A 24,577-nucleotide genomic window follows, 5' to 3' on the forward strand; every position below is an offset into this window, starting at 1 on the left:
AAAAATTTTTTTTGCCCCAGTGACAATTGGAGTTTCAAAATTTTTTGCTGTAATGGTACCAAGGATTATCAATAAAGCTTCATTACAGACACCTTACAGCTGATCATTGCAGTCTGGGACTATAATAACATCCAGAGACTTCACCAGAGGTTACAGTGGGCAGAGGGGTCCATCTTTAACTAGGGGTTGTCTTTAAGTTGAGTGTCCTTAAGTAGGGGACCGCCTGCATAGAGAAAACTTGGCACTCATAGGTTGATGCAAAAGTAGAAAAGATTTTAGAATATTTGTGCAGCAATCCAAAGTGTAACGTTTCGCTCTTAACTTTGACCTTCATCAGCCCTTTCATCCACCAGTGGTGCACACCGCCTCACTTCTCTGCTCAAGCGGCTTTATGCCGCTCATCAATAGTTCTTTCTCCCACCCTGCAATCCGTGTCTGAAGAAGATCTAAATTAAGAACGAAACCTTATACTTTGGATTGCTGAACAAATATTCTGAATGAATATCTTTTCTACGTCGGAGAAGGTATAATAAATGTGGGCAAATGTGTTTGTGTTGTCTCCCTGTTTTGTGTCTTCTTCCATCCAGCCCTGGCCACCATGATAGCTTCTTCTGATCACCGCATCGTTTGCCTCTGGGACGTCCTCAGCCCCTCATGTCTGCAGCCATTCCTTATCCTCACACAACACAAATAAATTCAGATCCCTAATTAATCTCTTAATTAATCTCAAAACAAATCTAAGCTCGGATCAGAAATGCCAGAACTTCAACTCAAAAACCTTCTGTTCTACAGCAAAAGGTGGAGTAGATGTAACATACACAACATCTACTCCACATCTACTCCACATCTACTCCACATCTACTCCACATCTACTCCACATCTACTCCACATCTACTCCAAATCTACTCCACATCTACTCCACATCTACTCCACATCTACTCCACATCTACTCCACATCTACTCCACATCTACTCCAAATCTACTCCACATCTACTCCACATGACTGGTCATCACATCAAAACCTTCAGACTCAGACTTGGCCCATTCATGACAAGGCACCAGAACAATTCAACCTAAAAATGGATGATCAACACAATACAGAAGTGTCCAAACTGTAAGCAAGACCCAACCTCTGTCCCCTTTAAGGCCCAGTTTACGTTTAACATGGAAATGGGTGTGGCCAATAGTATTTATTACTATAAATTATATAATTGCATTTAATAGAGAATAAGCTACAATATTATCACTTGAGTTATTGTATTATTACTATTTTATTTTTGTTTTATATTTTTTATATTTATTTTTTAGATTTTTAGTTTTCATTGTTGACATAAAAATTTCCAGTTTATTAAAAAAATAAACAAAAACCTCTAACAATCATTGTGACTGTTTTTCTCGTCTCACTGCGCAGTCAATTTTCTGGGAAGAAAAAAGAAATGAATTTTTTTGAACCCGTCCCTTTTTCTGCGCTCACTTCAGGCCGATTGTTTTCCAGGGAGCATCAGTGTCACAAATGACTGCATTGTGTGTACAAACAATGCGGCTTAGAAGACGCTTTGGTTGTGGCGCAGGACAATGTTATCGGCGTGCGCGGCATTGCAGCAGGAGGCGCCGTCTCCAATACACAAAAACCTCCGACTATGAGACGCCTTTTACTTTGAACCTCGTGTTGGATGAAGGTTATCTCCGGCGACAACATCCTCTGAAGTTAATGGATATTTTCTTGTAGTAAATTAATTGCACGTCTTAGGCTACTTTTGACTCCTAAGTGAAGCGTTTTAGTTCATTGTAGAGTTCAAAGTTAAAAAACTAAGCTTTTAATTTGTGAATTTCCGAGGTTTAGAGCCAACATATAAAGAGCAAGGCTTGAATTGTTTCGAAAATGGAATATTTGGCCATTTCCCAAATTTGTAGACATAACAGGTGCCAGGAATTGGTTCCTTCCACACCTGCAGGAAACACGGGCGTGTGACTCCATCAACACAGCGCCACCTGCTGGGAGTGGGGGAAATGTTGGAGGGTGAGACTATGTCCTGACTACCTGACATAATGGGGCACATTTACTTACCCGGTCCAGTCGCGATCCCGCGGCGCATTGTGTGTCGAGGATTCGGGTCTGCCAGGATTCACTAAGGTCGTGCGCCCGATATCCACCAGGTGTTGCTGATGCGCTGAGGTCCGCCGGAGTTCACCTTCTTCTTCCCGGTGCATGTGAGTGCTGATCTTGTGACACAAAGTCCCTGGGTAATGGATGGGGAGCCCGTGGTGGTAACAGCCGTATCCAGGGATCAGACGGAGGCAACGTCGTGCAAAATAACACAGTTCTTTAGTTAACAGCAGCAACGGTCAAAATGATAACAGCAGATCCTTAAGCTGGAAGAGTCATGGAGTCCACAGGAAGGTTACACGCAGCCTGATAGTAGATACATGCAGAAGAATAATACATGTCACTCCCAGAGTAGCTTGGGTACCACATACGGGTACGAATAGGGTACCACCCCATATAAATAAATTGTAGAAAAATTTGGCACTGTTTATGCAAATCATGCAAATGCAAATTATTTTTATTTGTGCTATGTAAGCAAGTGTAACGTTTCGACCTAACAAAGGATCTTCTTCAGACACTAAAATATGAAACCAAAATGGATGTGGTTACTATTTAGGAATAACAGTGGAGACCTGAGGTAGACTAATACGATCCATACATGTATATGGGGCAGATATAGAGAGGTGGATGAGGCAGTAGAACATGTATGCGGTTGTAATAAGTAGGTTTGTATCACTGGTGGGGGTAGACCGACATTCATAGAATAGCAGTAGACAGGTATATATCATTGGTGGACAGTAGTACTTACCGGATGGAAGGAGGGACACTGTTAGCATTAAGAGTAAGGCCGGCGAGGAGGAGAAGCGGATACCACCGCTGAAGATAAGGTGCTGGCCGCCTGATCAGACAGACGCTGTAGTGAAAAAACGGAAATTTCGAAAAAACGGTATTTGGAAAAAGTACACCAAGATGGCAGGCGTGAGTAGGCACCTAGGGCTGACTACCTGAGATCACTCAAGCACAGTGTATAGGAAACGGCTCTGCACGGCTTTCATCGGAGAGAGGGGAAGGATGCAGAGCGCTCGCTCCCCCTCCCTTCAACCATGCCAGTAACGGGTTGGACCCCCTTTTGCCTTCAGAACTGCCTCAATTCTTCGTGGCATAGATACAACAAGGTGCTGGAAGCTCCTCAGAGATTTTGGTCCATATTGACATGATGGCATCACACAGTTGCATCAGATTTGTCGGCTGCATATCCATGATGCGAATCTCCCGTTCCACCACATCCCAAAGATGCTCTATTGGATTGAGATCTGGTGACTGTGGAGGCCATTTGATTGCAGTGACCTCATTGTCATGTTCAAGAAACCAGTCTGAGATGATTCCAGCTTTATGACATGGCGCATTATCCTGCTGAAAGTAGCCATCAGATGTTACAGGGTACATTGTGCTTATAAAGGGATGGACATGGTCAGCAACAATACTCAGGTAGGCTGTGGCGTTGTACCAAGGGGCCCAAAGAGTGCCAAGAACATATTCCCCACACCATGACACCACCACCACCAGCCTGAGCCGCTGATACAAGGCAGGATGGATCCATGCTTTCATGTTGTTGACGCCAAATTCTGACCCTACCATCCGAATGTCGCTGCAGAGAGCGAGACTCATCAGACCAGGCAACGTTTTTCCAATCTTCTACTGTCCAATTTCGATGAGCTTGTGCAAATTGCAGCCTCAGTTTCCTGTTCTTAGCTGAAAGGAGTGGCACCCGGTGTGGGCTTCTGCTGCTGTAGCCCATCTGCCTCAAAGTTGGACGTACTGTGCGTTCAGAGATGCTCTTCTGCCTACCTTGGTTGTAACGGGTGGCGATTTGAGTCACTGTTGCCTTTCTATCAGCTCGAACCAGTCTGCCCATTCTCCTCTGACCTCTGGCATCAACAAGGCATTTCCGCCCACAGAACTGCCGCTGACTGGATGTTTTTTCTTTTTCGGACCATTCTCTGTAAACCCTAGAGATGGTTGTGCGTGAAAATCCCAGTAGATCAGCAGTTTCTGAAATACTCAGACCAGTCCTTCTGGCACCAACAACCATGCCACGTTCAAAGGCCTCAGATCACCTTTCTTCCCCATACTGATGCTCGGTTTGAACTGCAGGAGATTGTCTTGACCATGTCTACATGTCTAAATGCACTGAGTTGCCGCCATGTGATTGGCTGATTAGAAATTAAGTGTTAACGAGCAGTTGGACAGGTGTAACTAATAAAGTGGCCGGTGAGTGTATATAACATGCTCAGATGAAACAATAGGATTTAGGGCCCTGTTCCCAAGAGCTTACAATCCATGAAAATGGGTAAACCATCCCCATAACGACCCGCTTAGGTCTTCAGGACATGCTTGGGGCAGGCCTGACACTGCTGTGCACTGGGCCTCTGCAGAGAAGTGAAACCATAAAGCCTGTGCCCTGTACGTCATCATGTAACAAACAGCAGCTACTTTCTGCACAGACACAATGGGGCAGATTTACTTACCCGGTCCATTCGTGATCCAGCGGCGCGTTCTGTGCGGTGGATTCGGGTCTTCCGGCGATTCACTAAGGCAGTTCCTGCGCTGAAGTTCCCTGAGGTCCGCCGGAGTTCACGATCCTATACTTGGTGAAGGTAAGCGCATGTCCCGCAACACTTTTTTTTTTATGCAGCGGTTTTTCCGAATCCGTCGGGTTATCGTTCGGCCACGCCTCTCCCCCGATTTCCGTTGCGTGCATGCCGGCTCTGATGTAACACAATCCGATCGCGTGCACCAAAAACTCGGGGCAATACAAGGAAAATCGTCGCAAATCGGAAATATTCGGGTAACACATCGGGAAAACGCGAATCGGGCCCTTAGTAAATGACCCTCATTATGTATCTTACATTAAGTCCTGTAAGCTGTTGTCTTCTGGTGTCAGCCTCTCCCTTCAGGATACAATAGTCCTTTCCTTTCCTGCCATAAATAGTTCCATTAATCCCAAACTCATTACCTGGAGTTTTCCCTGGATATTTCGGGGTCATCAGCCGAATCTTTTCATCATTTCTTTGGCTCCACAACAAAGTCTCTTTCATATCTGCCGCATTTCCATAGAAAATAATATATCCAAAATGTCAGCGCCACAAAACAATTGGCCCTGGATGCAAGTCTCATCCCAGCACACCGGGGAATAGCTGCCAGAGCCTTCTCTGATGGAATCAATATCTCTGTAATGTGAAAGAAATGTCGAAAAATAAGTTTATTTCATTATTTCTTACAGAATTCTTTATGACAGAAGAGAAGCCATTGTTTTCTGGTAATTTGATGTTCACCTCCATAATGTTACATGTGCCGGGCAACGCTCACAGCCCGGAGATCATCATCACATCTGATAGGGCTACACATGATAATACACACAGTGATGTCACAGTACAGAGATAATACACACAGTGATGTCACAGTACAGAGATAATACACACAGTGATGTCACAATACATGGATAATACATACAGTGATGTCACAGTACAGGGATAATACACACAGTGATGTCACAGTACAGGAATAATACACACAGTTATGTCACAGTACAGAGATAATACACACAGTTATGTCACAGTACAGGGATAATATACACAGTGATGTCACAGTACAGAGATAATACACACAGTGATGTCACAGTACAGGCATATTACACAGTGATGTCAAAGTACAGGGATAATACACACAGTGATGTCACAGTACAGGGATAATACACAGTGATGTCACAGTACAGAGATAATACACACAGTGATGTCACAGTACGGGGATAATACACAGTGATGTCACAGTACAGGGGTAATACACAGTGATGTCACAGTACAGGGATAACACACAGTGATGTCACAGTACAGGCATATTACACAGTGATGTCACAGTACAGGGATAATACACACAGTGATGTCACAGTACGGGATAATACACACAGTGATGTCACAGTACAGGGATAATACACACAGCGATGTCAACGTACAGAAATAATACACACAGTGATGTCACAGTACAGGCATATTACACAGTGATGTCACAGTACAGGGATAATACACACAGTGATGTCACAGTACAGGGATAATACACACAGTGATGTCACAGTACAGGGATAGTACACACAGTGATGTCACAGGACGGGGATAATATACACAGTGATGTCACTGTACAGGGATAATACACACAGTGATGTCACAGTACAGTGATAATACACACAGTAATGTCACAGTACAGGGATAATACACACAGTGATGTCAAACTACAGGGATAATACACACAGTGTTGTCACAGTACAGGGATAATACACACAGTGATGTCACAGTACAGAGATAATACACACAGTGATGTCACAGTACAGGGATAATACACACAGTGATGTCACAGTACAGGGATAATACACACAGCGATGTCACAGTACAGGGATAATATACACAGTGATGTCACAGTACAGGGATAATACACACAGTGATGTCACAGTACAGAGATAATACACAGTGATGTCACAGTACAGAGATAATACACAGTGATGTCACAGTACAGGGATAATACACACAGTGATGTCACAGTACAAGGATAATACACACAGTGATGTTACAGTACAGGGATAATACACACAGTGATGTCACACTACAGGGATAATACACACAGTGTTGTCACACTACAGGGATAATACACACAGTGATGTCACAGTACAGGTATAATACACACAGTGATGTCACAGTACAGGGATAATACACACAGTGATGTCACAGTACAGAGATAATACACACAGTGATGTCACAGTACAGGGATAATACACACAGTGATGTCACAGTACAGAGATAATACACACAGTGATGTCACAGTACAGGGATAATACACACAGTGATGTCACAGTACAGAGATAATACACACAGTGATGTCACAGTACAGGGATAATACACAGTGATGTCACAGTACAGGGATAATACACACAGCGATGTCACAGTACAGGGATAATACACACAGTGATGTCACAGTACAGGGACAATACACACAGTGATGTCAGAGTACAGGGATAATACACACAGTGATGTCACAGTACAGAGATAATACACAGTGATGTCACAGTACAGGGATAATACACACAGTGATGTCACAGTACAAGGATAATACACACAGTGATGTTACAGTACAGGGATAATACACACAGTGATGTCATAGTACAGGGATAATACACACAGTGATGTCACAGTACAGGGATAATACACACAGGGATGTCACAGTACAGGGATAATACACACAGGGATGTCACAGTACAGGGATAATACACACAGTGATGTCACAGTAGATGGATAATACACACAGTGATGTCACAGTACAGAGATAATACACACAGTGATGTCACAGTAGAGGGATAATACACACAGTGATGTCACAGTACAGGGATAATACATACAGGGATGTCACAGTACAGAAATAATACACACAGTGATGTCACAGTACAGGGATAATACACACAGTGATGTCACAGTACAGGGATTATACACACAGTGATGTCACAGTACAGTGATAATACACACAGTGATGTCACAGTACAGGGATAATACACACAGTGATGTCACAGTACAGGGATAATACATACAGTGATGTCACAGTACAGGGATAATACACACAGTGATGTCACAGTACAGGGATAATACACACAGTGATGTCACAGTACAGGGATAATATACACAGTGATGTCACAGTACAGGGATAATACACACAGTGATGTCACAGTACAGGGATAATACACAGTGATGTCACAGTACAGGGATAATACACACAGTGATGTCACAGTACAGGGATAATACACACAGTGATGCCATAGTACAGGGATAATACACACAGTGATGTCACAGTACAGGGATAATACACACAGTGATGTCACAGTAGAGGGATAATACACACAGTGATGTCACAGTACAGAGATAATACACACAGTGATGTCACAGTAGAGGGATAATACACACAGTGATGTCACAGTACAGGGATAATACATACAGGGATGTCACAGTACAGAGATAATACACACAGTGATGTCACAGTACAGGGATAGTATACACAGTGATGTCACAGTACAGGGATAATACACACAGTGATGTTACAGTACAGGGATAGTATACACAGTGATGTCACACTACAGGGATAATACACACAGTGATGTCACAGTAAAGAGATAATACACACAGTGATGTCACAGTACAGGGATAATACACACAGTGATGTCACAGTACAGGGATAATATACACAGTGATGTCACAGTACAGGGATAATACACACAGTGATGTCACAGTACAGGGATAATACACACAGTGATGTCACCTTACAGGGATAATACACAGTGATGTCACAGTAGAGGGATAATACACACAGTGATGTCACAGTACAGGGATAATACACACAGTGATGTCATAGTACAGGGATAATACACACAGTGATGTCACAGTACAGGGATAATACACACAGGGATGTCACAGTACAGGGATAATACACACAGTGATGTCACAGTAGAGGGATAATACACACAGTGATGTCACAGTACAGAGATAATACACACAGTGATGTCACAGTACAGGGATAATACATACAGGGTTGTCACAGTACAGAGATAATACACACGGTGATGTCACAGTACAGGGATAATACACACAGTGATGTTACAGTACAGGGATAATATACACAGTGATGTCACAGTACAGGGATAATACATACAGTGATGTCACAGTACAGGGATAATACATACAGGGATGTCACAGTACAGAGATAATACACACATTGATGTCACAGTACAGGGATAATACACACAGTGATGTCACAGTACAGGGATAATACACACAGTGATGTTACAGTACAGGGATAATATACACAGTGATGTCACAGTACAGGGATAATACACACAGTGATGTCACAGTACAGGGATAATACACACAGTGATGTCACAGTACAGAGATAATACACACAGTGATGTCACAGTACAGGGATAATACACACAGTGATGTCACAGTACAGGGATAATATACACAGTGATGTCACAGTACAGGGATAATACACACAGTGATGTCACAGTACAGGGATAATACACAGTGATGTCACAGTACAGGGATAATACAGTGATGTCACAGTACAGTGATAATACACACAGTGATGTCATAGTACAGGGATAATACACACAGTGATGTCACAGTACAGGGATAATACACACAGTGATGTCATAGTACAGGGATAATACACACAGTGATGTCATAGTACAGGGATAATACACACAGTGATGTCACAGTACAGGGATAATACACACAGTGATGTCACAGTAGAGGGATAATACACACAGTGATGTCACAGTACAGAGATAATACACACAGTGATGTCACAGTAGAGGGATAATACACACAGTGATGTCACAGTACAGGGATAATACATACAGGGATGTCACAGTACAGAGATAATACACACAGTGATGTCACAGTACAGGGATAATACACACAGTGATGTCACAGTACAGGGATAATACACACAGTGATGTTACAGTACAGGGATAATATACACAGTGATGTCACAGTACAGGGATCATTCATACAGTGATGTCACAGTGCAGGGATAATACACACAGTGATGTCACAGTACAGAGATAATACACACAGTGATGTCACAGTACAGGGATAATACACACAGTGATGTCACAATACATGGATAATACACACAGTGATGTCACAGTACAGAGATAATACACACAGTGATGTCACAGTACAGGGATAATACACACAGTGATGTCACAGTACAGGGATAATACACACAGTGATGTCACAGTACAGGGATAATACATACAGTGATGTCACAGTACAGGGATAATACACACAGTGATGTCACAGTATAGGGGATAATACACACAGTGATGTCACAGTACAGGGATAATACACGCAGTGATGTCACAGTACAGGGATAATACACACAGTGATGTCACAGTACAGAGATAATACACACAGTGATGTCACAGTACAGGGATAATACACACAGTGATGTTACAGTACAGGGATAATACACACAGTGATGTCACAGTACAGGGATAATACACACAGTGATGTCACAGTAGAGGGATAATACACACAGTGATGTCACAGTACAGTGATAGTTCACACAGTGATGTCACAGTACAGGGATAGTACACACAGCGATGTCACAGTACAGGGATAGTACACACAGCGATGTCACAGTACAGGGATAATACACACAGTGATGTCACAGTACAGGGATAATACACACAGTGATGTCACAGTAGAGGGATAGTACACACAGTGATGTCACAGTACAGTGATAGTTCACACAGTGATGTCACAGTACAGGGATAGTACACACAGCGATGTCACAGTACAGGGATAGTACACACAGCGATGTCACAGTACAGGGATAATACACACAGTGATGTCACAGTACAGGGATAGTACACACAGTGATGTCACAGTACAGGGATAGTAGACACAGTGATGTCACAGTACAGGGATAGTACACACAGGACCAAATATACCAAAATTGTTTCTCTCTGCCTTAGTGCGGTCACTCATGTGCAGGTTGTGCCAGATAATGCAATACTGGTGCATGGTGCTCACTTATCTGGCGCAATCTGTGCTGCTATGTGAAGAGTGAACACAGTTGCACCTTTTTTATGGTCACTTTCAGTGCACATTTGTGTCGAATCGCAGTAATAAATGTGGCGCAAACTCTGACTCTGCACCGGACGCCCCTTTACCTGCAACCAGGACACAAAACTGGCGCAGACACTTCATAAATACAAGTACACGCAGTTTCCATGTTCTTTCTGCAAAGTCAGACAGAAAACTGGTGCAGACACAACGATATATCTGGGCCATTGTCTATTTTTTGGATAAAAAAAAAATATTTTCTATAACAGCAGATGGCTGAGAGATAATTTTAAGTATAAAATACCCCTCACACGTCCACCCATCATCCGACCTCTTCCATTTGTTTCACACAGGATTGTGGGTCTATAAATATAGAAACGTATCTCCACGACAGGGAACCTGATGAACTCATTTTTCCATTGCTATAAATTCCCCTCTGTGTAACTGTCCCTGGTCTTCTCCATCCCACCGGGAGATGTGGGGGGCTCCTGGCATCACCAGTCGGAGTGTTGTTTGTTCTAGGTGGGGAAATGAATGAGATGGATTGAAAAGCAGCAATAAGCTGCGGACATGACGGTCCCTGGGAGGCGCGGGGCCGCGGTCACACGCAGAGGCAGAGGAATAACTTGTTTTGTTATTCTTTAGGTTGAAAGATTTGGAAGTTTCTGCAGAAATACATGAGAACCGTCCCGAGAGATGGACAATCTATAAAGATTAGAAGAAGAGGAGGTTAAGATGTGGATGTAGTGGAGAGGGGACAGGTGAGTGGTTACCCCGGGGCCCATGAGGTGCCTTCTTCCCAGATACAGTTGGTGCAGATATGGACCTGGAAGCTTCCTCTGGTGGCTTGGTGTAACATGGTCACTCTAAGGCACATCATCATGTAGAGAGTGGTAGGACAGATCTGTATGAAGGAGCTCATAATCTGCTACAGACTCAATAGGGGCAAATTTACTAAAAATTGTGCTGTCGGATGATCCTACTGAATCGGACTGAGCGAGGGACTTAGCGAGTGCGTACCTCCCTGCGCCGGCTATAAAGTTTAAAAAGTGTTTTAAACCGCAATACAGCGGTTTAAAACATTCACAAAAATAAGCTCCGGCACCAGCTCACCCTGAGCTGGTGCTCGGTATTTCCATCTGAAACCTGCCACATCAAGTGGTAGGTTTCCTTTAACATTCAAAATGTGTTGCCAGCCCAAGCACTTACATGCACCACCAAGAAGGTGAACTCAGTCAGATCTGAGCGGGGAAGCGACACATGCAGGATATCGATCTTAGTCAATCGCGGCACAGTGCATTACCATCGGACAATGCACTTTCGTGAACTCCAGTGGCCGCGCAAGCAAGTGAGCCCCAAAATTCTACCTATGACATTTGGAGCTATCAACGTGGTCCTAGAGAAGAATATATAAAGAGGGGCAGGTAAAGTGCAATATTGTGCGACCTCCACGTGTAATGACCATTAGGGTAATTTGCAGCGACGATCACTTGATCACTTGAATGCAGTCACTTAGCTCAGCCATTATATAGAGAACGACACCTTCGACAAATCCTTCTGCCATTGTTATGGCCTTAGTGGTGGCTACGAACAACTATTCATGTGATGAAGGAACCTGAACTGCAGCGTTAAAGTCTGTACCAAATGTTTAAGGATTGGATCCCTGGAACCTGGACTTCAGTTAGTAGTTTGAGTCCAGGTTCAGTTTTAATAACCCCCTTCAATGGCCACGATCAATGCTGGCAATGATCGTGGGGATTCACTGATTAAATGCTGTTAAATGCCTTACCAGTGGCACTTGAATCAATGTGGTGCCTCATTGATGTCATAGAAGTGAAAATCTTCCCCAAAATGTTGGTGCGCATTTAAACAGTTAACATCAACGATCGGTGCAAGGACTGATTATGAATTTTACTGAGGGGGGTTGGGGCTGCGTTCAGGACCCAAACATATTTCAAGTTAGACTGAACCCGAACTTTAAAGGGTCCTCTCATCACTAGTCACCAATATTCTCACGCCTGAAATCCCCTTCACGAGGTCCAGGTCTAGGGTATTTGGGTCTAATTAGCCATTTTTCCCCTAATTTTATGTAAGGAAAAAAAATGTTCACTTCGCTTTAAAAAAATAAAATAAAATAAAAATAAAAATAATAATAAAAAATAATAATATTAAAACAAAACAAGGATAAAATAAATGAGTAAATAAAACATTACAATTACAAAATTTCACTATAACTTTACCATCAATTCCATCTTATTTTATCATTTTTGAACCAATTTGTGTTCTTTATGTGTTTCTTAGTTTCCAAAAAAAAAATAAAAAATCATCACCCGGGGTTGAAATAATTTCAGTCAGTAAAAAGTAAAGAATTTGTTCAAGTAGGAATCAGACGGATCGATTTTTCCGCTGAATTGTCTCAATGGAGATTAGAGATGTGAAAATAAAAACAAGAGAATATGAGAGAGAAGTTTTCCAAGGATCAGGTATTTTCTTTGCTGAAAAGGTTGACATTCGAATAGAAAAATAAAATTGATTTTGTACAGAGGGGAAAAAAAAATATTCAATTCATCGATGGGTAAATCTTGAGGTAGAGAAAACGTACACAGGGGGTTACAACACGAGAAGGAAAATAGTAATGTCTAGAGGCTGCTGTAAAGCTCCGGTAATGTTCCGAACATTGGGTGGTCCTGTTGTACTACCAGAACGGCTCGGTTTAGGCCTCACCTCAAAGGAGTTAGGTGATTGTTGGTTTTCACTCTTTAACCCAGTAGAGGTAACACTTTGGTGGTCCCAGACCAGCTGCATTTCCAGTAGCTACCTTGGTGTCTCAGAGGCATTGACCATCCTCTTGGCCGGTCCATACTTTTGATGAACACTTTGGCCCCGGGTGGCTGCTCACATTATAATCTTCCATTGACAACTACATATGATATCAATACAACTCGCAGCATCTGAGTTCCCTCTGGACCCGCAGATCGTCCTCATGGTGACCCGCAGATCGTCCTCGTGGTGACCCACAGATTGTCCTTATGTTGACCCACAGATCATCCTTATGGTGACTCGCAGATCGTCCTCATGGTGACCCACAGATCGTCGTTATGGTGACCCGCAGATCGTCCTCATGGGGACCCACAGATCGTCCTTATGATGACCCGCAGATCGTCCTCATGGTGACCCACAGATCGACGTTATGGTGACCCGCAGATCGTCCTCATGGGGACCCACAGATCGTCCTTATGGTGACCCACAGATTGTCCTCATGGGGACCCACAGATCGTCCTTATAGTGACCCACAGATCGTCCTCATGGGGACCTACAGATCGTCCTTATGATGACCCACAGATCGTCCTCATGGTGACCCACAGATCGACGTTATGGTGACCCGCAGTTCGTCCTCATGGGGACCCACAGATCGTCCTTATGGTGACCCACAGATTGTCCTCATGGGGACCCACAGATCGTCCTTATAGTGACCCACAGATCGTCCTCATGGGGACCTACAGATCGTCCTTATGATGACCCACAGATCGTCCTCATGGTGACCCACAGATCGACGTTATGGTGACCCGCAGATCGTCCTCATGGGGACCCACAGATCGTCCTTATGGTGACCCACAGATTGTCCTCATGGGGACCCACAGATCGTCCTTATAGTGACCCACAGATCGTCCTCATGGGGACCTACAGATCGTCCTTATGGTGACTCGCAGATCGTCCTCATTGGGACCCACAGATCGTCCTTATGGTGACTCGCAGATCGTCCTCATGGTGACCCACAGATCGTCCTTATGGTGACCCGCAGATCGTCCTCATGGGGACCCACAGATCGTCCTTATGGTGACCCACAGATCGTCCTCATGGGGACCCACAGATCGTCCTTATGGTGACCCACAGATCGTCCTCATGGGGACCCACAGATCGTCCTTATGGTGACCCGCAGATCGTCCTCATGGGGACCCACAAATCGTCCTTATGGTGACTTGCAGATTGTCCTTATGGTGACTCGCAGATCGTCCTTATGGTGACCCGCAGATCGTCCTTATGGTGACCCGCAGATAGTCCTTATGGTTGGTGACTTGCAGATTGTCCTTATGGTGACTCGCAGATAGTCCTTATGGTTGGTGACTTGCAGATCGTCCTCGTAGTGACCGCACAATCCTAACGCTCAGGATAGGAGCATTTTTCGACATTCTTTAGGATTCCTGTCTTTACGTAAGGTAAAGGCACCTTTATGATCAACACCAGAGCGATGCACTTGTAGTGTAAATTAAAACATTAACAGCTACGTCTGGAGAGAGAGAGAAGACAACAGTTCTCTTCTGTCTGTTCACATCTTCAGGAGGCCGGGTAAGGTGTCTGACGATCACAGCTGCCGCTGAGCTGCACAAACTTCAGAACTACAAAACTTTTTGTTCTATTTTGTGATTTTATATTTTGCTACAATCTTACCCCGAGGAATTGATCGGATTTTGTCTTATTTATTTTCTTTTAGACTTCATTATCTAGAAAATACAGATATTAGCTTGGGTGCGCCCTCAACCAAAAACACTGTAATGCATTTTGGTCTCATGATCTCATTCTGACCCCATTTTCAGCCTATCCTGGTCCCATTCTCATCCCATCCTAAACCCATTTTGATCTCATTCACATTCCATCCTGATCCCATCTGACCTCATTCTTATCCCATCCTGATGCCATTCTCAACCCATCCCATCCTATCCTGATCCCATCTGAAACCCATTCTCTGATCTCATTCTGATCCAAATTTCATGCCATCCTTATCCCCTTCTCATCCCATCCTATCCTGATCCCGATCCCATCTGAAACCCATCCTGATCCCATTCTTGATTCCATCTGTATTCCACCCTGATCCCATCATTATCCTCACATGGTGGCACGAAATGTCAAAAAGTCTAAATTTAATTTCTCATAACTTTAATGTGCAAATCAGCAGATTCTAATGAGCTGCTCATGGTTCATTTCCACCCCCTACCACATACATTGCAGATAAATTTAGGCGGAAGAGAGGGTAGATCAGTGGTGCTGGCAACGTTATGCTCGGGATACTATACTGTAGCTCTAAATACTATATGTTAGCTCTGGATACTATACAGTAACTCTGGATACTATAAGGTAGCTTTAGATACTACACTTTAGCTCGGAATACTATGCAGTAGTTCTAGATAATAAACAGTATCTCTGGATACTATACATTAGCTCTGGATACTATTCCGTAGCTCTGGATACTACACAGTAGCTTTGGATATGATAAAGTAGCTCTGGATACTGCAAGGTAGCTCTTGATACTGTAAGGCAGCTTTGGATACTATAGGGTAGCTCTGGATACTACATAGTAGCTCTGGATAGTATACGGTAGCTCTAGATACTGTATGGTATTTCTGGATTTTATTTGTTACCTCTGATTACTATATGGTAGCTCTGGATACTATAAGGACGTTTTGGATACTAAACAGTAGATCTGGATGCTATACAGTAGCTCTAGATACTATATGGTAGCTACGGATACTACATAGTAGTTATGGATTCTATTTGGTAGCCCTGAATACTATTTGATAGCTCTGGAAACAATTTGATATTTCTGGATCCTAAACAGTAGCTCTGGATACTATTTGGTAGTTCTGGATACTATTTGGAAGCTTTAGATATTATTTGGTAGCTCTGGATACTATCCGGTAGCTCTGGATACTATTCTGTAGCTGTTGATACTATTCTGTAGCTCTGGATACTATTCTGTTGTTTTGGATACTATCCGGTAGCTCTGGATGCTATCCTCTAGCTCTGGATACTATTCTCTAGCTCTGGATATTATACAGTAGCTCTGGATACTATCCGGTAGCTCTGGATACTATTCTGTAGCTGTGGATACTATTCTGTAGCTCTGGATACTATTCTGTTGTTTTGGATACTATCCGGTAGCTCTGGATGCTATTATCTAGCTCTGGATACTATTCTGTAGCTGTGGCTACTATTCAGTAGCTGTGGTTACTATTTGGAAGCTCTGGATACTATTGGGTAGCACTGGATACTATTCGGTAGCACTGGATATTATTTGGTAGCTCTGGATATTATTCGGTAGCTTTGGATATTATTTGGCAGCTCTGGATACTATTCGGAAGCTCTGGATACTTTTCAGTAGCTCTGGATACTGCTCACTAGCTCTGGATACTATTCGGTAGCTCTGGATACTATTCGGTAGCTCTGGATACTATTTGGCAGCTCTGGATACTATTCGGAAGCTCTGGATACTTTTCAGTAGCTTTGGATACTGCTCACTAGCTCTGGATACTATTCGGTAGCTCTGGATACTATTCGGTAGCTCTGGATACTATTTGGCAGTTCTGGATACTTTTCAGTAGCTCTGGATACTGCTCACTAGCTCTGGATACTATTTGGTAGCTCTGGATACTATTCTTTAGCTCTGGATACTATTCAGTAGTTGTGAATACTATTCTTTAGCTCTGGATACTATAATAGTCATTATCATTGATACTTTATTCCATCAGAAGTTGAGATGACACAAGTAGCAAACACTGTCACATTACTCAGAGATGATTTGTAACAAATGCTCCAGTCTCCGGTCCTTGCGGCGAATGTGAAAACTCCTCGGTGTCGCTGTTAATTACGAGACCTGGAACAATGTGACATTTCTTCATGAAACAAATTATTATCCAGCAGATCAAAAGAGAAAAGTTTACTTCTCCAAAAAGAGATGAAATTAGGTTCAGGCTTTCGCAGTGGCGAGGTCAACGGGGAAGATGATGGTGCTCAACAGGATAAACCAGAGTGACCCCAGAAGACATGGGGTATTACCAAAGCCAGAAGACCCTCCATAACTCTATACAAGAAAAGCCTAGAGGAGCCCGACCCACCTGACTACGACTTTCTAATTGGTCTATGAGGTCACATGGACATCATGGAAGCTGGAACTTCTCTGGGATCTCCCTATAAAGCAGAATCATCTTCTCTCCTCAAATTTAACTTCCACCAACTCCAGCTCTTTATTATTCCACTGATTCTGAACCAAAAATGTCTGGGGAATCAGAACTGTCAATCATAGCATCCAATATGTTACTGTCAGGGTAGTGCTGTAATATTCAACCAAAAGCCTGTTAAAATGTCTACTCTCAAAGGGGAGGGGTTGTAGAGCGGTTCATTGTAGAGCGCACAGAGCACAGCAGTGTGAGAAGTCACCCTCAGTTGACTTAGGGAATCTACAACCCTGGAATTTAAATCCACATATCACAGTTCTGCTGCTACTAACAACATAAACAAAGGTCTGATTACACATCCCTCCGGGGACAATACCTAACACTGGCTGCACAAAGCACAGCAGTGTGAGTACACCCCTTCCAGTTCACTTACAGAATCTTAAAAACCTGGAATCTAAATCTATATTTCACAGTCCTGCTGCTACTAACAACATCCAGAAAGGTATGGGTACACAACTCTCTAGGGACAATACCTAACACTGGCTGCACAAAGCACAGCAGTGCGAGTACACCCCTTCCAGTTCACTTACAGAATCTAATATCCTGGAATATAAATATATATTTCACAGTCTTGCTGCTACTAACAACATACAGAAAGGTGTGAGTACACAGCTCTCCGGGAACAATACTTAACAATGGCTGCACAGAGCACAGCAGTGTGAGTACACCCCTTCCAGTTCACTTACAGAATCTAATATCCTGGAATATAAATATATATTTCCCAGTTCTGCTGCTACTAACAACATACAGAAAGGAGTACACAGCTCTCGAGGGACAATACCTTATACCGGCTGCAGAGAGCACAGAACGCAGCAGTGTGAGGAAACACCACAGTGTAGTTGAAGCTGCAATCCTGGAATATAAATCTATATTTCACAGTGATGCTGCTACTAACAATATATGCAAATGTCTCTCCAGAGACAATAGGAAACACTAGCTGCAGAGAGCACAGAGCGCACCAGTGTACTTGGTGCACTTGGAGATGCCAGAAACCTGAAATATAAATCCTTATATCACAGTCCTGCAGCTACTAACAGCATGCACAAAGGGTAGAGGGATAATACATAACACTGGCTGCAGTCTGCATGTTCACACTTGCTGACAGTTTCCTTTAAACTTACCTAAATAATAACCTCACACCTAGTCATAAAATAAACCTGTAATAATGAATCCTCCGAAAGCTGCATGAATAAAATACGAGGATTGAGCCATAAAACGAGGCTCGGTCTATGATGAAGATTGTATGCAAATGACATTGCTGCGACTGTCAGGGATGAGGGGCTGCTACAATGTGCGCGCCGCAGTCCTGGAGGACGTAGTCGTGAAAAAAAGATTAGGCAACCAATGGCTGATCACAAATATATGCTAATTCCTTCAGCCATTTCCCCTGGTCATATGATGCATGTCACCTTTAACTAGGTCTAGCGAATGATTGGTGCGGGCGGGAGGAGGCTAATGCGCCATTAATGGCGTCTATTATTTCGCCGGAATATTCCCTTTCTGTTGGATGAATCATTCCGCAGAATGGTAAGAAAACTATTCCAGTACATCACTGCCATCCCTACATTAGTGCCGCCACCACGAGCATTTACGCCAATTTGGTAGCGGAGGGAAAGGTATTACTTTTGGCTCTTGAAGTGAGAATAAAAATCTCGTAAAGTCAGCTGAGTGTGCAGAATATTTTACAATATCACTGTCTCGGAATTTTAAAGACCGCGGCCCCTCTGTGTTTTGATTATCTTGAGAAACGGGGAACTATTTTAATTTACATAATGGGCTGAAATAAAACAGTAGTTATGCCTTCCACCTATGGCGCACTCAGGCTCTTCAATCATAACGCAGCGGCCTTGTCTCCCCGTAGACGCACAGCAGGTGAGGCGCATTATGTGCTACACATGTTCTCAATGATAAAAGGGACGTATTACAGTCCTGGGAAAAAAAAATGGGAGACATCTGGAAAGTTGTAAAGATGAGAACTACATAGAAAAATTCTAGTGTGAAGACAAAAGGGATGGCGCGTCGGAGACAATCGCTTAGAAAATGTTGCCCTAGGGATTGCCTGCCCCCGATCCTCTCCCGATCCTCCTGTGTTGTATCCATGATCGTCCATTACTAATTGTGACACTGACCTGCGGAGGGGCCTATACGACCACCGCCTGTGTCTCCTATCTGATATTGGCCTTAAATGCACTTCCATCCTTGTTCTTAAAGGGGAAGCCTCATTTTTGGCACTGATGGCATGGCCAAAGGATCCACTTCTGTGACCAGCTCTTGGAGACCTCTTGTTGTTAATTATTCACTCCTCTCGCGTGACATCCCATGTTGGAGAGTGAGGTGATGCTACACAGGAGGCGTTAATATTTACAGTCCGGAGCGCCGGACATTGGCCACATTTACCAAGGGAAGTGCGCCAGTTTTCTGTCATATTCTGCAAATTCTTTTAGCTGAAAACTACTTGCACAGGTATTTCAGAAGTGTCCACGCCATTTTGGGTCGCATGTGACCGCTTTGTGTCGGACAGAAATGTGTGCATCAAATAAAAGTTGGTGCACTCTGTCTGGGCAGTGCAGGGGGCGGCAGATTCATGAAGAATGTGCACCAGAAATCCTGAATCTGGTGCCCCCTGCACACTACACAGGACACTGCACATAGTACACACTGCACTGTACTTACTGTACATTGTAATGAGGTCTCCCCTAAGTCGTCTTTTTTGTAAACTGCATAACCCCACATTTTGTAATCTGTCATTGTATTCTAATCCCCCCATTCCCCTAATACTCCTGGTTGCTCTCCTCTGCACCCGTTCCAGCTCTACTATATCCTTTCTATACACTGGTGCCCAAAACTGTACACAATATTCCATGTGTGGTCTGACCAGGGATTTGTATAAGGGCAAAACTATGTCTTTATCATGAGAATCTATTCCTCTCTTGATACATCCCATGATTTTATTTGCTTTAGCAGCAGCCGTCTGGCTCTGGTCACTAAAATTATGTTTACCATCCACCAATACCCCCAAGTCCTTTTCAGCTTCAGTTTTACCAAGTAATTGACTGTTTAGAACATAATTATACTTTTTGTTTCCATGGCCCAAGTGCATAACTTTACATTTATCTACATTAAACCTCATCAACCATTTCTCTGCCCATCCCTCAAGCTTCCACAAATCCCTCTGTAACGTTCGACCTCAGTATTTATTACTTTACACAGCTTAGTATCATCTGCAAATATTGAAACTTGACTGTGTAAACCCACTACAAGGTCAATAATAAAAAACATTAAAAATAAGTGGCCTCAATACTGACCCCTGTGGCCTCCACTGGTAACATCAACCCAATCTGAGAATGTGCTATTAATGACGACCCTCAGATTTTCCCCTAGTCCCAGCAGTCTCATTTTATGTACCAATCTTTTATGCGGCACGGTGTCAAATGCCTTGGAAAAGTCCAGATATACAACATCCACAGCTTACGTCCTCATAGAAACCAATCAGATTGGTCAGACAGGAATGATCTCTCATAAACCCATGCTGACGCTGGGTTATAAGGTTGTGAACAGTGAGATATTACAGTGTAGCCTCTCATACAAATCCCTCAAATATTTTACCCACCACAGAAGTTAGACTCACGGGTCTGTAGTTTCCAGGATCCGCTATTTGATCCTTTTTTGTATATTAGTACCACATTTGCTATGTGCCAGTCCTGTGGAACATAACTAGTCTTCAGGAAATCTTCAAATATTAAAAATAACGGTCTGTCTATTACGGTACATAGTTCATGACGAACTCTGGGGTGTATGCCATCTGGCCCCAGTGATTAATCTATCTTAGTGGTTGTGAGGCATAACTCTTCCTGGCTTAAACTGTTGACATACCAAAGAGAATTTACATCATTCCACCAGGGGATTTTCATGGGTAAAGACAGTCGAGAAGGCAACATTCAGCCGATTTGCCCTTTCCTCATCTCCTTCTACCATGACCCCCATGTTAGCCCTTAGAGGTAACAGGTCAAAGACATGAACTGAACAGGTGAATCCCTTTTATTGAACAGGCTTCCCCTTCAAAATCAAATTCACCAGTTCAGTTCATGTCTTTTACCTGTTAAATAAAGAAACTGCTCTTAAAACCCAAAACTGATTGTGATGTGAATGAGAAGCAGTTTTAATTGCAATGTGTGAATTCACCCTTACAGGAACATGGGTGTGGCTGGAAGAGGCATCTGTGGTGTTAAGAGAGTCATGGGTGTGACTTGGAGAAGCATGGGTGTGACTTGGAGAATTATGGGTGTAACTGGGTCAAGAATGGGTATGACTAGGAGAATCATGCATGTAACTGGGTGAAGCGTGGGTATAACTGAGTGAAGAATGGGTTTGACTTAGAGAAGCCTGGGTGTGACTTGGAGAAGCATGGGTGTGACTTACATAAGCATGGATATAACTTGGAGAAGCATGGTTGTAACTGGGTGAATGACGGGTGTGACTTGGAGAAGCATGGGTGTAACTGGGTCAAGGATGGGTGTGACTTGGAGAAGCATGGGTGTGACTGGGTCAAGGATGGGTGTGACTTAGAGAAGTATGGGTGTAACTGGGTCAAGGATGGGTGTGACTTAGAGAAGCATGGGTGTCTTGGAGAAGCATGGCTATAACTGGGTGAAGAAGAGTTATGACTTGGATATGCAGACAGCATGGGTGTGACTTACAGAAGCATGGGCATAACTTGGAGAAGCATTGGTGTAACTGGGTCAAGGATGGGTGGGCAGAGGTGGGCTTGGGAGAAAAATGGGTGGATAAAAGACAAAATGTGAAACTTATAGTTGATGTAGCTCTTAGCTGGGGTGGATTTTATCTTGTGGATTCCTTAATCTTCCAAATGTGCCAACATTATAAGGGGTATATGCCTCTTATTAATCTTGTGTACATCTCCATCAGCATCGGCCAGTATTCATACATACATTGACCATAGAGTTTTAGGCTCTATACAGTCACTCTATGCTGTATATACAGTATGTATACATCTCTGTCCGGGGTTTACAGTACAGCTTTGAGGTTCTGTGTCTGTTCCCATAAACACAGCTATGTAAATTCTACAATGAAAACCTAAAATTGAAGTAAAAGCCAAGAGGGGTTCTGTGACAAATGTAGGAAGGGATACGTGGGATAGGAAGAAGTGATGTTGAGATTGTAACTGCTACAGTATAATGGCCCCATAATTTACCAGGCGTTGAGTATTAGTAATCGTACAGGGTGTGACATGCTTATGGTTTACAATGACAGATGAAATCGTCTGTTGTAGATCCCATTATGTTGTTATACCATTGACAGATGACAAGAGGTACATGATACTCATCATGTCTCAATGTCATGGAGAACATCATAGATCTAAAGATATATGAGACCAACAGGAATAGGAGCTGCCACCTCCCCCATTATTTGTGATGCCGTATAGAGATGCTTAATCCATCTGTGTGGAGGAAAGTTATCACCTTCTATGGAGGCTTCCCGAGGACTCTCATCAGCCAAGGGATGTGCATTGTATGGACAAGACTAATGGACTTTGTTCAATCAACCTTAGGAACTTCATTGTGCCTCATCATGGGTACAATGACTGGTTATGTCCCCCTCCTGTTGTGCTTAGAACCAATCGCCTTGTAGTTATTGTAGGAGTATTGTTTGCATTAGTAGTTATAATGATAGGTTTTTGGCCTATGGTAGATTCAGACTCTTTGCTACTCAAGAAGAACTTGTCTATGATGATCAGATCGTAGGGTCATCATTGTACAGAATCTATGCAGTTCAGACCAAACTGGTTCAATCGTTCCTTCACAACATTCATTTCTTGAAGCTTCTTGGGTTATGTCCTTCCAAATACGAGACCTTGGACCAATACCACGGCATAGATCCTGTCAGGATCAGAGGTAGTGGATCCTCTATACCACGTAAGCCGACACCTGGGACTGGAGTCTAAATGGCACCCGGTTTTCACGAGAGCCCGCCACAAAGCAGGTTTGACTTGCTGCAACGTTTGACTTGCTGCAACGTGGTACCACCAGTTCATTCCACAGGCGAGACTTTGTCAGCAGTGGCGGCCAAGGTGTAGTGCAGAATCGTAAGGCAAACTCGTGGTCAGGGACAGGCAGGAGGTCAAGACAGGCAGCACAGGATCAGAATTGGGGACGTTGCATTAGGTCAGGACAGGCAACACGTGATAGGAGTCAAGAACGGAATTGAGGTCACAACGGGAAATCAGGATAATCGCAGAGGGCTTGGAATACAGCTTCCTCTTAGAAGCACATAGATTGGACAGGGGTCACAGGAAGAGGTTGTCAGATGGATAGCACCAATGAGCGGTGCGCTGGCCCTTTAAATTTTAGGCGGCCGGCACGGGTGCCCTAGGAGGCGGGGGTGCGCACACTGAAGTGAGGAGACTGTCGCTGAAGCGCGGCTAGGTAAGTGAGGCTGCCGGCGTGATGGGGCACATGGAGGCACACGGGTGAGCCTGCCACCCGAAACATGGGTTGTAGGAGCACCCATGACAGATCCTTTAGCTCCAGGCCGCAGGACTGAATGTATCATAGCATTTATTGGGGCGACAAATATATATATATATATATATATATATATATACGACTTTCATTCTGTTTTATTATTTTATCTATACAGTATTTGATGTTTCTAAGCAGGGTTTATCCCAGGAATTTGTCCTCCTGCACCATCATCTTAGCCTTCATTATCTCTAAGTTATGGCTCCTGCGCCTGAGATCTGCAGGTTGTGATTCCCCTCCAAAAAAAAAAAAAAAAAAAAAGCTAAAAAAAAACTGGTGTTGTCATGAATCTAAAGTTAATGGCACAGCAGTCAGCGG

The sequence above is a fragment of the Engystomops pustulosus genome, chromosome 9, assembly GCF_040894005.1.
Source record: "Engystomops pustulosus chromosome 9, aEngPut4.maternal, whole genome shotgun sequence".
NCBI lineage: Eukaryota > Metazoa > Chordata > Amphibia > Anura > Leptodactylidae > Engystomops > Engystomops pustulosus.